Here is a 10,908-nt window from a genome sequence, read left to right as displayed (position 1 = left end):
TCCAGAACTTGTGGCTGGGATGGGATGCATTATCAACATCAGTGAAGCAGAGGGGTTTACTCGTCTGCTCTCATTTAGACCAGTACGTCCAACGGAAAGAAACAGGCCCTAAATCAAACGATTACAAAAATGGTCCAAGAGGATCAACTTTTAGTTGAACATTTCTTCTGCCTTCGACTTTAGTGCTGCTTTTTATGGCTCAAGCAAGGCTAACAGAATCCTTGCTAAATGTTTTCCAGCCTTGACTGGTTTGAGTTGTGAATCTTGGCTGGGCCTCCTCGGGACATTAAACACAGTGGCTGCATGACAGGTTTCTGCATTTGGCCATGGCAAAGTTTCCCTTTTATTCAGACTCAACAGTGCCAATGTATGTATGTCAGGCTCAACAGTGCCAATGTACGTAAGTCAGGCTCAACAGTGCCAATGTACGTATGTCAGGCTCAACAGTGCCAATGTACGTATGGGTGAATTTCAACATAGTAAACACTCTGCTTTGACCTCTGAAGCAATGAGATAATGACAATCATGAAGCATTTTAAAGTCCTGAAAAGCTCAATCTATTGCTTTAGACTAGACATACATATTTTACAGTTTAGTAATTTAGCAGACACTCTTATCCAGAGCAATTTGCATGAGAAATTAGGGTTAAGTGCTTTGCTCAAGGACAGTTAAACAGTTTTTGCACCTAGTCAGCTCAGGGAATTGAACCAGCAACCTTTTGGTTACTGTCCCAAAGCTCTTAACCGCCACGCTACTTGCCACCCTGTATACACTTACAATCAACCTTCTAATAACCTCTGGTACTTTTATAGCTATCATTACGATACTGTCAGGCACCAGAAAGGATTCTGGTCAAGGGGACAAACCTCAAAGGAGTCCCCACCACCCTTTTGCACGTTCTACCAGAGTCTTGCTAACAATCGAGGTTCGCTTTTTAATGCAACAACATGCTATTCCTCCAGAAGCCTCCATATAATTGAGTGACCTAATTGCTATCGTATTGCAGAGAGGAGAGTCCCAGGGGAACACTGGCCTTTGTTTGGACATCTGGAAGCAGTTGGTGCAGTGTTTGTACAAGGCGTTCACATCACATACTGTAAAAGGACTTATTAAATACATAAGCATAGACAAGCAGATTAGAGCAAGGGAAAAGAAAATAACCTTTTACATTTTAGTTGACAGCCACACAAAACGCAAACCACCGTAATTAAAGGAGCCACTGAATAACCTGGTCCAGCTCCTATAGACATTCTCAAATGTGTTTTTCTGTACAATATGCATATATCTTGGTCCCGCTTTAAATGACGTTCAGCTTATAAAGGCTTCACAAAGCATTCATAATACTTTCATAAGGACTACATAAGTGTTACAAAGAATCTATAATCATATGTCCTGCTTTATAAAGGGTTCATAAATGTGGCATACGTGTGCGACATAATCCCCAATGTCAAATGTGACATAACCCACCATGTTGAATATGATATAAACATGTGCTTTATAAAGGGTGAACTGTTATGCTGAAGGACGGCATACTCTCTAAAGTGAAGTCATGTTAGTCACATTACAGCTAATCTCATTCCCAGACAGTTCTGCCCAACTTGGCCTTCATTAGTTAAGGTTAGGTTTAAAATACAATTTTAAGAAGATAAGTTGTGGAAATGGGCAGGGTTTAACCATAAATGTGACTTTTTGACTGTCTTAACTAGTGATGATGACAAATACTTTAGTAAGGTCACTCATATAGAATTATATGGTCAATCCCACTAAGGCCAACTTTGAATGGTTGATATCCCAGGCTTATATGTGCAGTGTTGTGCAATAGCCTGGAGATGACGTTACACCAAGAAACACTTACCTTCATGAAAGCCCACAACCTAAAGACATTGAAAGTGGCTTTCTTCTGGAACCAAGTTACATGTTCCTCAGTACACAAACAAGCACACAACAAAAACCAGCCATACCGTACGGTGCTGGGCCCAGTCAGGTCTTTGACACATTCACCCCCGCTGAAAGATCAGCCACAACATGTTGGCACCACTGAAACAGGTTGTAATCAAGCCCTGGTCTCCAGCATAGGAACGAAAGAGGAATACTTGGTGCTGTAGTCTCAGGCTGGACTACTCCAAATCATCTTGGTTCTGACACATACACACAAACGCAAGCTTTGCAGGTCCATCAACCTATTTAAATACCTCTCACATCCTACAGTAATTGTAGATCATGAGTGAACCTTCATAAATCAGCAAAACAATATTAACCTATTTATTGACACTTTATGTAATATCTTGTAATACTTAGTTTGAAGTGAGACACCTTCGGTCATTCATAACACATTCATAACATATCAATAAAGACTCCATATCGCATAACACTGTACTTCATTTAAAGTCAGATCCCTTTGGTCATTTATGACACATACATAAATGCATTGTATCGTATGATGCTGTACTTACTGTAAAGTAAGGCACCTTTGGTCATTCATAACACATACAGTACATCAAATCAAATCAAATTGTATTAGTCACATGCGCCGAATACAACAGGTGTAGACCTTACAGTGAAATGCTTACTTACTAGCCCCTAACCAACAATGCAGTTTCAAAAGATACAGATATGAATAAGAGGTAAATAAAACAAGCAATTAAAGAGCAGCAGTAAAAAATAACAATATATACAGGGGGGTGCTGGTACAGAGTCAATGTGCCGGGGGCACTGGTTAGATGAGGTAGTATGTACATGTAGGTAGAGTTAATTAAAGTGACTATGCATAGATGACAACAGAGAGTGGCAGTGGTGTGGAGGGTGGGATTTCAAATAGTCTGGGTAGCCATTTGACTAGATGTTCAGGAGTCTTATGGCTTGGGGGTAGAAGCTGTTTAGAAGCCTATTGGACCTAGACTTGCTGCTCAGGTACTGCTTTCCATGTGGTAGCAGAGAACAGTCTGACTAGGGTGGCTGGAGTCAGACAAGTTTTAGGGTCTTCCTCTGGTATAGAGGTCCTGCATGGCAGGAAGCTTGGCCCCAGTGATGTACTGGGCCATTCGCACTACCCTCTGTAGTGCCTTGCGGTCAGAGGCCAAGCAGTTGCCATACCAGGCAGTGATGCAACCAGTCAGGATTCTCTCAACGGTGCAGCTGTAGAACCTTTTGAAGATCTGAGGCCCCATGCCAAATCTTTTCAGTCTCCTGAGGGGGAATAGGTTTTGTCGTGTCTGCTTCATGACTGTCATGGTGTGCTTTGACCATGTTAGTTTGTTATGATGTGGACACCAAGGAACTTGAAGCTCTCAACCTGCTCCACTACAGCCCCGTCGATGAGAATGGGGGCGTGCTCGGTCCTCTTTTTCCTGTAGTCCACAATCATCTCCTTTGTCTTGATCACGCTGAGGGAGAGGTTGTTGTCCTGGCACCACATGGCCTGATCTCTGACCTCCTCCCTATAGGCTGTCTCATTGTTGTTGGTGATTAGGCCTACCTCTGTTGTGTCATCGGCAAATTTCATGATGGTGTTGGAGTCGTGCATGGCCATGCAGTCATAAGTGAACAGGGAGTACAGGAGGGGGCTGAGCACCTACCCCTGTGTTGTGTTGTTACCTACCCTTACCACCTGGGACGGCCCGTCAGGAAGTCCAGGATCCAGTTGCAGAAGGATGTGTTTAGTCCCAGGATCCTTAGCTTATTGATGAGCTTTGAGTGCACTATGGTGTTGAACGCTGAGCTGTAGTCAATGAATAGCATTCTCACAAGGGTGTTCAATTTGTCCAGTACACGTCCTGGTAATCCGTCTGGCCCTGCGGCCTTGTGAATGTTGACCTGTCTAATGGTCTTACTCACATCGGCTGCGGAAAGTGTGATCACACAGTCTTCCGGTACAGCTGGTGCTCTCATGCATGTTTCACTGTTATTTGTGTCTAAGCGAGCATATAAGTAGTTTAGCTTGTCCGGTAGACTTGTGTCACTGGGCAGCTCTCGGCTTTGCAGACCCTGCCACATCCGATGAGCATCAGAGCCGGTGTAGTATGACTCGATCTTAGTCCTGTATTGACTCTTTGCCTGTTTGATGGTTCGTCGGGGGGCATAGCGGGATTTCTTATAAGCTTCCAGGTTAGGGTTCCGCTCCTTGAAAGTGGCAGCTCTAGCTTTTAGCTCAGTGTGGATGCTGCCTGTAATCCATGGCTTCTGGTTGGGGTGTGTACGTACGGTCACTGTGGGGACGACGTCATTGATGCATTTATTGATGAAGCCATTGACAGATGTGGTGTACTCCTCAATGTCATTGGAGGAATCCAAGAACATGTTCCAGTCTGTTCTAGCAAAACAGTCCTGTAGCTTAGCATCTGCTTCATCTGACCACTTTTTTATTGATCTAGTCACTGATGCTTCCTGCTTACATTTTTGCTTGTAATCAGGAATCAGTCAATTGAAATAAATAAATTAGGCCCTAATCTATGGATTTCACATGACTGGGAAAACAGATATGCATCTGTTGGTCACAAATAAAAAGAAAGTATGGGTGGGGATCAGAAAACCAGTCAATATCTGATGTGGCCACCTTTTGCCTCATGCAGCGCGACATCTCCTTCACATAGACTTGATCAGGCTGTTGATTTTGGCCTGTGGAATGTTGTCCCACTCCTCTTCAATGGCTGTGTGAAGTTGCTGGATATTGGCGGAAACTGGAACATGCTGTCGTACACGTCGATCCAGAGCATCCCAAACATGCTCAATTGGTGACATGTCTGTTGAGTATGTAGGCCATGGAAGAACTGGGACATGTTCAGCTTCCAGGAATTGTGTACAGATCTCTGTGACATGGGGCCATGCATTATCAAACTGAAACATTAGGTTATGGTGGCGGATGAATGGCACGACAATGGGCCTCGGGATCTTGTCACGGTATCTCTGTGCATTCAAATTGCTATCTATAAAAAGCAATTGTGTTCGTTAACCGTAGCTTATGCCTGCCCATAGCATAGCCCCACCGCCACCATTGGGCACTCTATTCACAACGTTGACTACAGCAAACCGCTCGCCCACACAACTCCATACATGCTGTCTGCCATCTGCCTGGTACAGTTGAATCCGGGATTCATCTGTGAAGAGCACACTCCTCCAGCGTGCCAGAGGTCATCGAATGTGAGCATTTGCCCACTGAAGTCGGTTATGACGCAGAACTGTAGTCAGGTCAAGACCTTGGTGAGGATGACGAGCACGCAGATTAGCTACTCTGAGACAGTTTCTGACAGTTTGTTTAGAAATTCTTTGGTTGTGCAAACCCACAGTTTCATCAGCTGTCTGGGTGGTTGGCCTCAGTTGATCCCGCAGGTGAAGAAGCTAGATGTGGAGGTCCTGGGCTGGCGTGGTAACAAGTGGTCTGCATTTGTGAGGTCAGTTGGACGTACTGCCAAATTTGATAAAATTACATTGTAGAGATGGTAGAGAAATTAACATTAAATTCTCTGGCAACAGCACTGGTAGACATTCCTGCAGTCAGACAAAACTACACATTTTAGACTGGCCTTTTATTGTCCCCAGCACAAGGTGCACTTGTGTAGTGGTCATGCTGTTTATTCAGCTTCTTGACAAAGGAGAAATGCTCACTTACAGGGATGTAAACAAATTTGTGCACAACATTTGAGAAAATTAAGCTTTTTGTGCGTATGAACAATTTTTGGGATCTTTTATTTCAGCTCATGAAACATGGGACATATATTTTTGTTCAGTCTACAATTGACATTGCACAGGGCTGTGAATAGTGTAGCTTATCCCTGAGCTGGCAGGCGAATGGTTCTTGCCACTCGGGAGCTGCTGCATGTTGGTTACAAACTTAAAAGTAACAACAACAAAAACTTTGCCTTTGTCACACCATCTGGATAAGGGCATTTCTGTCCTGTGCCAGAAACTCTAAATGGGAAGATAAGGAACACCATTCGATTCGTATCATTATAATGCTCTTTAATTTACAAATCTTATGACATGAATATGAGACATGGCTTTCTCTAGTGGGATTTTTTGTTAGATGAGCCTGCTAGCAAGCAACATTTTGGGTAGCTAGAAATTGCTGTAAAGTCACCGAAATTATTAGAAATAAGGATTGAGGGAGCTAGAAACTAATTTAAATTATTATAAATAAAGGTTAACTTATTTGTTTTTTGCTGTCTTGTGGCTCCACTAGGAGGTATTTGATTTGCGAACTCATCACATGATCAGCGTCTCGTCAGCAACACCAAAAAAGTACTTCCAGGTCACGAAATTTCAGAAATGTTCTAAATAAAAGTCCCCCGCGTAATAGTAGAGAAGTGTCAATAACCTATATTTTTTCATGATATATGAACAGTTATTGTCTAAACATTAAATTATTCATATTTGTTCATGTTTATGTGACATTTGCATTACATTTGAGGTTTAAAACATATTCCAAGGTCAAATAAATGCCCCAATGCGAATCACTGTATATGGAATACATATAGGCTTAGAGCAGGTATTCCCAAACTGCCGTTATCTTCACATTTTCAAACGGTCCATTTATATTTTCCAACGGGGCTATACATTTGGGTGAGATATTTCTTCAACGAAATAACAACACAATGTCAAATGCACTTAGCCTAGTCAAAAATATCCAATCACATTAACTGTTACTCGCGGTGTAACGTCTGCTTCCAACTCACACCCTCAAACATGTAGATCCCAGCTCACTTTCCAGCCCACTTTCCAGCTCACACTCTCAAACACATAGATCCCCTGAACGCAGCTCATACTCCAGATCCCAATCACCTGAATTCTAATCACCTGTTCACACACCTGTACGTCATTATCACACACTATTTAGTTCAGTTCTTTGCATCCCATCACTGTGAGGTATTGTTTGTTTTGTGACACATGTCTTTGGAGCGCTGGGTTTTCCGTAATTCACGCCTCCCCTGTATGATAGTTTTTGCTTATTCCCTGCCTGTACTTTAGCTGATCTGATTTCCTGTTTTCTAACTATTGCCTGATCTCCCGGACTACGTTACTAGCCTTTTCCCTGCCTGTGCTGTTGCCCTTTTGGACCCCCTGTGTATGACCTTCTGCCTGCCCCTGGACCCAGCTACCTGCCTCATCCTGTGGTTCATTACAATAAACACCTCCTGCGCTTGAAACCAGCTCTCTGTCTCCCCTTGTGTTCATTACACGCATGAATTCTACTAACGGTCCGTATGTAGCAATACGTAGCTGCTGCTCATGTTGGTATCTGGGCTGATGGCGCAAAAGCCATGACAGGGAGACATAGTGGAGTGGTAATGTCACGTGCAAGCAGTTGCTCCCGACACCACTTGGGTACACTGCAGCATCCACCGAGAGTCTCTTGCTGCCAAGGGAATGCCTGACAGCTTGAAATGTGTTTTGGACACTACAGTGAAAATGGTTAACTTTGTTAAAGCGAGGCCCCTGAACTCTTGTGTATTTTCTGCACTATGCAATGATATGGGCAGCGACCATGTAACGCTTTTGCAACATACAGAAAGAAGTGCGCTGGTTATCAAGGGGCAAAGTATTGACACGTTTTCTTGAATTGAGAGACGAGCTTAAAGTTTTCTTTACTGACCATAATATTCACTTGTCTGACCGCTTGCACGATGATGAGTTTCTCACACGAATGTGTGTGATGTTTCTTTTAGCGCCTGAATGATCTGAATCTAGGATTACAGAGAATCTCCGCAACTATATTCAATGTGCGGGACAAAATTAAGGCTATGATTAAGAAGTTGGAGCTCTTCTCTGTGTGCATTAACAAGGACAACACACAGGTCTTTCCATCATTGTATGATTTTTGTGTGTGCAAATGAACTCAAGTGTACGGATAATGTCAAATGTGATATAGCGAAGCACCTGAGTGAGTTGTGTGCACAATTACGCAGGTTTGTTATCCAGGCGGCAGGTAGTCTATTGGTTAGAACGTTGGGCTAGTAACCGTAAGGTTGCTGGATTGAATCCACAAGCTGACAAGGTAAAAATCTGTCATTCTGCCCCTGAACGAGGCAGTTAACCCACTGTTCCCCAGTAGGCCATCATTGTAAATAAGAATCTGTTCTTAACTGACTTGCCTAGTTAAATAAAGGTAAAAATAATAATACCTTTAATGGCTTGCCTCCAATTTCTGAATTGGAATATCAGAGTATCCCAATTCGCCAATTGGGCTGTTAAGACACTGATGCCCTTTGCAACCATGTACCTGTGTGAGGGTGGATTCTCAGCCCTCACTAGCATACAGGCACAGACTGTGTGTGGAAAATGATCTGAGACTCTCCAATACAATCCAACATTGCAGAGTTATGTGCATCCTTTCAAGCACACCATTCTCATTAACCTGTGGTGAGTTATTCACAATTTTTTGAAACAACTAAGTTTGTATATGTAAGACGGTTAAATAAAGAGCAACATTATTGATTATTATAAACTCAGCAAAAAAATGAACATCCTCTCACAGTCAACTGTGTTTATTTTCAGCAAACTTAACATGTGTAAATATTTGTGTGAACATAAGATTCAACAACTGAGACATAAACTGAACATGTTACACAGACATGTGACTAACAGAAATAGAATAATGTGTCCCTGAACAAAGGTGGGGTCAAAATCAAAAGTAACAGTCAGTATCTGGTGTGGTCACCAGCTGCATTAAGTACTGCAGTGCATCTCCTCCTCATGGACTGCATCAGATTTGCCGGTTCTTGCTGTGAGATGTTACCCCACTCTTCCACCAAGCATCTGCAAGTTCCCTGACATTTCTGGGGGGAATGGCCCTAGCCCTCACCCTCTGATCCAACAGGTCCCAGTCGTGCTCAATGAGATTGAGATCCGGGCTCTTCGCTGGCCATGGCAGAACACTGACATTCCTGTGTTGCAGGAAATCACGCACAGAACGAGCAGTATTGCTGGTGGCATTGTCATGCTGGAGGGTCATGTCAGGATGATCCTGCAGGAAGGGTACCACATGAGGGAGGAGGATGTCTTCCTTGTAACGCACAGCGTTGAGATTGCCTACAACGACAACAAGCTTAGTCCGATGATGCTGTGACACACCGCCCCAGACCTTGACGGACCCTACACCTCCAAATCGATCCTGCTCCAGAGTACAGGCCTCGGTGTAACGCTCATTCCTTCGACGATAAACGTGAATCCGACCAAAACCGCGACCTGTCAGTGAAGAGCACTTTTTGCCAGTCCTGTCTGGCCCAGCGACGGTGGGTTTGTGCCCATAGGCGACGTTGCTGCTGGTGATGTCTGCTGAGGACCTGCCTTACAACAGGCCGACAAGCCCTCAGTCCAGCCTCTCTCAGCCTATTGCGGACAGTCTGAGCACTGATGGAGGAATTGTGCGTTCCTGGTGTAACTCGGGCAGTTGTTGTTGCCATGCTGTACCTGCCCCGCAGGTGTGATGTTCGGATGTACCGATCCTTTGCAGGTGTTGTTACACGTGGTCTGCCACTGCGAGGACAATCAGCTGTCCGTCCTGTCTCCCTGTAGCGCTATCTTAGGCGTCTCACATTACTGACATTGCAATCTATTGCCCTGGCCACATCTGCAGTCCTCATTTCTCCTTGTAGCATGCCTAAGGCATGTTCAAGCAGATGAGCAGGGACTCTGGGCATCTTTCTTTTGGTGTTTTTCAGAGTCAGTAGAAAGGCCTCTTTAGTGTCCTAAGTTTTCATAACTGTGACCTTAATTGCCTACCGTCTGTAAGCTGTTAGTGTCTTAACGACTGTTCCACAGGTGCATGTTCATTAATTGTTTATGGTTCATTGAACAAGCATGGGAAACAGTGTTAAAACCCTTTACAGTGAAGATCTGTGAAGTTATTTGGATTTTTACTAATTATCTTTGAAAGACAGGGTCCTGAAAAAGGGACGTTTCTTTTTTTCCTGAGTTTATTATTCTTTGTGCCCTGGTCCTATAAGAGCTCTTTGTCACTTCCCACGTGCCGGTTGTGACAAAAACTCAAACTCGTTGTCACGTCCTGACCATAGAGAGCCCTTGTTTCTCTATGATGGACTAGGTCAGGGCGTGAGAGGGGGGTAGTCTAGTTTAATATTTCTATGTGGGGTTCTAGTTTATTTTTCTATGTTGGTGATTTGTATGATTCCCAATTAGAGGCAGCTGGCAATCGTTGTCTCTAATTGGGGATCATATTTAGGTAGCATTTTCCCACCTTGTGTTTGTGGGATATTATTTTGTGTTTTGTGCATGTGCACCACGTAGTCACGTTTCGTTGTTTCCTTATTGTTTTTGTTGTGCGGTTCACTTACTTTAAATAAAAAGATGTGGAATCCAGATCACGCTGCATGTTGGTCCGAGTATGCTTCCAACGACAATCGTGACACTCGTACTTACCTTTATTAAACATATCATATAGTGTGTGTGTGGCAGGCTTACAATGATGGTAAAAAGCAACATTTGAGAGTGTGCTATATCCTGGTGCTAGAGGGGGTACGCAGCTGGAGGTTGAAGTTTGGGACCGAGAAAATTTAATTTGGGGGAAAAAACAACAGATGTAGGCAAAATATTTAAATGGATTTTAAAAGTCCCTACCATTGTTTTTTTATTGTGTATGACTGCACTTTAGAGTGTGTGTCATCCTGCTGCAAAGCATTTTGGGGAAGGTTGTTGTCACGTCCAATATTGACTATGCACCCAAGAGAAAAAGAGGTTTGGCCATCCTAGAAATGTTTTGGAGTAATATAATATAATACATAACATTTAAAGACGCTTTTATCCAGTGTGACTTACAGTCATGCGTGAATAAATATGTACGTATGGGTGGTCCCACTATCCTGGAGTTGCAATGGGCTCCCGAGTGGCGCAGCGGTCTAAGGTACTGCATCTCAGTGCTAGAGGCGTCACTACAGACCTTGGTTCGATTCCAAGCTG

This window comes from Oncorhynchus nerka, linkage group LG17 (assembly GCF_034236695.1).
Source record: "Oncorhynchus nerka isolate Pitt River linkage group LG17, Oner_Uvic_2.0, whole genome shotgun sequence".
NCBI classification, from domain to species: domain Eukaryota; kingdom Metazoa; phylum Chordata; class Actinopteri; order Salmoniformes; family Salmonidae; genus Oncorhynchus; species Oncorhynchus nerka.
Note: the sequence above shows the minus strand (reverse complement) of the source record.